The sequence below is a fragment of the Phalaenopsis equestris genome, unplaced genomic scaffold, assembly GCF_001263595.1.
Source record: "Phalaenopsis equestris unplaced genomic scaffold, ASM126359v1 Scaffold000002, whole genome shotgun sequence".
In the NCBI taxonomy this organism is placed as follows: domain Eukaryota; kingdom Viridiplantae; phylum Streptophyta; class Magnoliopsida; order Asparagales; family Orchidaceae; genus Phalaenopsis; species Phalaenopsis equestris.
The window spans coordinates 43,146,215-43,152,036 of record NW_018164444.1 but is presented as its reverse complement, the minus strand read 5'-3'; positions in this window follow the sequence as shown (position 1 = coordinate 43,152,036).

Here is a 5,822-nt window from a genome sequence, read left to right as displayed (position 1 = left end):
CCATATTAAACATCTAAACACTTTAGTCAAAACAGCCGGCTTGTTGCCCACACCTTGAGCAAATTTCCAATGACATCATAAGAAATTAAGTTCAAGTAATCACCTAAAATTAGTGCTTAGCATAAATATTTACATTTAAATTATGGATCCGTAATGATTTTGGTAATTATTTTGTATAACAAAGTTTGATTCAAAATGAAATTAAAGACCTACTTTCATCATCAAATGGCATGGGCACAAAGCGTGTTCTCCTTTGTTTTCATGGTATTGTTCTCAGGCTCAAGATTTTGTAGGCATGGTGTGAAAGAGTATTTGTGGTTCCAAAGTGGTTTTAATTATCTTTTTTTTTTTGAAAAGGGTGGAAGAGAGAAAGGACTAGAGAGTTGTAGATATTGAGAATTTATGATTAATGATAAAAGAGGTTAGATTTGATAAACACAATACACTCGGTACCTATCATTAATTACAACTTTGTCTTCATAACTAAGTATTTGTGTATGAATACATCATAATGAAGTATATAGATTTAAGATTGGCTTTCAACAATCAGGAGTAGGACTTAGCTTCTGAAGCTCCCTTTTTTTTTACGCCGATGATGCTCATTTTTGTTGGAAGGCCGAAACTAAATCTTGAATCTACCATTCTGATTCATGATGGAAGAAAGAATCAGCTACCTCCCGGGAACCAACCGGATCTTCTTCATTTCGTAAACCCAAAACCAACAGCACTATCCAATGCCTGATTTGTAATAAACATGAGTGCATAGATATTCAGTGATGGCATGAGCTTAATCATAACTACGAGCCCAAAAAGTCGCAACTTACATGTCAAAATAATGCTAACAAAGTTTAACAATAGACCAATAACTCTATTCAAATACATAAAGTCATAGTTGGAAAAATTACTCAAATTTTAGCTCGGATAAAAATAACATAAATATAAAAAAAACATTTATGAGGCAACAACCAACAAATTTTATTAGGCAACTGAAATAATTAGTGAAATAATTTTGCAAACCTAAGACTAACTTAGCCACCCTGGTTCGCTTCTAATTCTGTAAGAAAAGAAATTATTATTTGAAGAATTAGTGTCAAATGATAAAGTATTTGAAAAGTTAAGTTGTGGCTATAAGGAAGATTGAGAATCAGTTGGTACAATTAGCAAAATTCATTAAGCAATAGACCCTAAGAAATGTCACCAAATAGTACTGAAGTGAATCTAAAGAAAAAGGAAAAAGAGCAATGTGAATCCATCAAATTAAGGAGTAGAAAAGAGTTAGAGGTGGTATTTAGGGAGGAGCCTAGTATAGATGAGGTTGAGCCTGAGGGACTTAGTTAGACACTTTCACCCGGTTTAGGAGAAGAAGTCTCGTCTCCTAGGAAAGAGCTTGGGAGATCACCGACAACATTTCCCCAAAGACTTCAAAAATATAAGTTGGACCAACATTTCTCAAAATTTTTAGATATGTTCAAAAAGCTCACAATTAATATCTCATTCACTGAAGCTTTAGAACAAATCTCTAATTAATTTAAGTTCATGAAAGATATTTTTAATAAGAAAAGAAAACTAGGTGATTTTGAAATTGTTGCTCTGACTGAAGAATGTAGTGTTATCCTTTAGAATTCACTATCCCTTGAACTATAGGAGATAAGTTCTTTCGAAAGACTTTGTGTGACTTAGGAACTAGTATTAATCTTATGTCTCTTTTTCATATTTAGAAGATTAAGACCTTGATAAGTGTAACCTACCATCTTCAGTGAGCAGATTGATCTTTGACTTATTCTGTGGGTTATGTATAATGTTTGTGTGAGGTTGATAAATTTATGTTCCCTGTAGATTTCATTGATTTAGATATGAAGGAAGATAAATAAATCCTTACCATTTTTATAAAGCATTTTTAGTCACTAAAATGGTACTGATCGATATTCAGAAAGGGAAACTTATTATGAGAGTAAATGATCAGGAAGTAACTTTTAATATTTAAAATATAAAAAAAAATTTCCCCAAGACCCTAAAGATGATAAATGCTTTAGATTAGATTTGGTGGAAGGGTATGTTAGAAGCCTTTTAATGAAATTTTTAAAATGGATCCAATAAAGCAAAACTTAATTGAGGAAAGTTGTGAAAATCCTATGGAAGAATTACTTTTGCTATTAGATAAGATCCTTATAGTGATTAGGAATAGGTTTTAACCTCTAGAGACATCAACAAATGCTAAAACTATATTACCTTCTATAGTTGAGGTACCACAGTAAGAACCATAATTATTTCTTCTAATTTTAGTGATGTTTGAGAGAAAAGGTTAATAAGAGCCTTGAAGAATTTAAAAAAGTCCTTTGATTGAAGCATAACAAATATAAAAGGAATAAGCCCCTTCTTATGCATGCATAAAATTTTTATGAATGATAATCATGAACCAAAGGAAAAGCCACAAAGAAGGCTTATCCATGTCATGAAAGAAGTAGTGAAAAAATATATTTTTAAATAGCTTGATGCAAACAACATTTATCTTATTTTTTTCAAAGTGCATCAGTAAGCTCAATCCATTGTGTGCTTAATAAAGGAGGAATGATTGTAATAGAAAGAGATAGGAATGAGCATATACCTATTAGATGTGTCACTAGTTCAAGAATTTGTATAGATTATAAGAAATTAAATAAATTTATTATGAAAATCATTTTTCCTTATCTTTTCTTTATCAGATGTTAGATAGATTGGCAAAACATCTTTACTTTTACTTCATAGATGGATATTCATGAAATTATCAAATTGCTATAGCACAAAAACCAGGACATGACCACTATTACAAGTCTTTATGGAACTTTTGTTTCAAGATAATGCCCTTTGGTTAATGCAATACCCCGACTGCTTTTCAAAAATTTAAGATGTCAATTTTTTTATATTATTGAGTAGGAGATTGAAGTGTTCATGGATGTTTTTTTTTTTGTATTTGACATGTCTTTTGACACATGTCTTGAAAATTTAGTAAGTATTTTACAAAGATATGAATAGACTAATCTAAGATTGAATTAGGAAAAATATCAATTCATGGTCACTAAAGAGATTATTTTAGGTCATAAAATTTTTTAAAAAGGGTATGGAGGTGGATCAAGCTAAAACTCCTGTTATAAAAAATTAACTCCACCCATTTTAATTGAAAGGATTATGAGTTTCACAGAGCATGCCAAATTTTATCATAGATATATTAAACATTTCTTCAAAATTGCTAAACTCTTCTATCATTTTTTAGAGAAGCACGTGCCTTTTAACTTCTATGGTTAGTGTATTGTAGATTTTGACCTTTTAAAGCAAAAATTAATCACAATACTTGTTATCATAACATCTGATAATACTCTTTTGAGCTTATGTGTGAAGCTAATAATTATACTTTAGGATTGTGTTAGGATAGAGGATAGAGGTATTTCATATGATATATTATGCTAGAAGAACTCTTAATAATGCACAAGTCACTTACACTATCATTAAAAAAGTGTTACAAGCTAGTATTGGCAAATAAAATTGTATATTCCCATCAAAGAAATATTTCTTTGGTGTGAAAATATGCTCATAGTATTTTATATTATCAATACCATCAAAAATATACTCAATTTAAACCCCAATACTACATCATCTACTGTGAGCTACCTAACTACATCTGTCTTAAATTTTTTAGTTATGTTTGTTTCCCCTCGCGACCACCTTCACACCATCATAAACGTGCTCAACTATATATTCCATATGTTTCCATTGGCTATCCCACTCATACTTAAAGCTCTTAAACCCTCTCACGGGTAAAACTATCATTTTTCATTATGTGACATTCAATGAAGCCTATATTCCTTATAAGTAACATCTCCCTAAAACTAAAGCTTCATCTTCTGTTGCTTACCCACATCCTCTAACTCCCCCACCCGCCATGATTTATCAACACTATAAACCTAAATTAGCTACCACTCTGACATAAACTTTCTCAACTCCTCTAGATGTATCACATTTGATTCCCTCTGTTATCTCAACATCTTCACCACTCTTGTCTTCTACACAAACCATCTGCATAATTATCTGTAAACCAAATTGCCCCTCTCTATACCTCCACCATCTCTTCAACCATCTCATCTTATTACCACATTCTCCAAAAAAGGCTCTTTACCACCCAAACAGTTCCTTGATCTCTTACATATTAATCTCTTAGAGAGCAAACCTCTCACTTATACTCAAAAATGTCACACAATCCATGTGGCACAAATCCATGAACAAAGAAAGCCAAGCTCTCCACAATGAAGATACATGGATCCTTATTCATCCTTAATCAAATCAGCCCATGTTTGCTAGTAAATGGACCAAAAAAATCAAGCGACACATCAACAACTCCAAAGCTGTCTATAAAGCTCGACTTGTTGCATAAGGATATCAACAAGTGGTTGGTCTAAAGTATATTAAATCCTTTAGCAAAGTAGATAAAATTCTTACCATCCATGTACTTTTTGTATTTTCCCTCTCCAACGATTGACAAATTCATCAACTCGATGTATCCAATGTGTTTCTTCGTGGAACATTGGCTGATATCATGTATATGTGCCAACCCAAAAGGTTACAACCTCAAAAAAGCCTTAACACATTCACTAGTCATCTTTTTCATTTGGGTTTTCAACAAAGCAAAGCTCACTCTTTCTTTTTTCTATCTTATCAAGGTTCCACATGGCCTTATCTTCTTCTTTACATGAAGGGCATCCTATTTATCAGAAACAAAAGTCAAACCATCCACACCTTCCTCAACAACTTGCAATACATCTTTTTACAGATGTCTCCTAGATCTACAACCAAATTCTTGGGTATCCACTTCTCAACTATGCCAGTAGATATGCACCAAAATCAAAGTCACTATATGATAATTACTATTAAAAAATCGGTATGCATGATTACAAACCTCTCTTAAATCCAATGTGTGACTCCTCTACACTTTCATCCTATTCTCGACATTCCTTTGCAAATCACAAACTATGTCAAATGCTTGTTGACCCACTTCAATATAGCACTATAACTTATCCAGATCTCATTCTCCACCACTACCAACTCAAACGACTTCTCTAATACATCAATGGAACTCTAAACCTCAGTTTCTCACTTCAAGTTAGTCCTCTAACTCTCCATACATATTATGTAAATTCTAGCTGAGCTAGTGACTCCTCCGATCATCGATCCATTACAGAATATTGCTCTTACATGGGGAACAACTTAATTAACTAAACCATCAAGTAAAAACTAATTTTGGCTCGTTCTTCTACATAAGTCGAGTATTGCACTCTCTTCATCGCAGCCACCGATGCCATATGGATTCATCGTCTACTACAAGACTTACAAATTCATATTACTTCACCTACTACTATTCACTATGCCAACCTCCATTGTGACGATCCCTCGTAACCTAGTCTTCTATGCCCGTATTAAATATATTAAGATTGACTAGCACTTTATTTGTGAAAAGATTCACTTTATTTGTGAAAAGATACAGTTTATAAAAAATTTGACATCTCCTGCATTAGCACTCATAATTAACCAACAAATATCTTCACTAAATCACCATTGACTCCTCACTTCATTCAGCTTCATGGTAAGCCAACTCTTTGTACTATTGATGTTAGCTTCTGGGTAGGGCTGCCAAATTGGCTCGTTGTTCGCTAATAATTCGTGTTTGGCTTGTTAAGACCTTGTGTTTGACTCGTTCTCTAAGTTAATTAGTTAAACACGAATAAATATTTATTCGTTCGTGTTCGGCTCGTTCTGGCTTGAAAAACTACTCATCAATATATATATATATATAT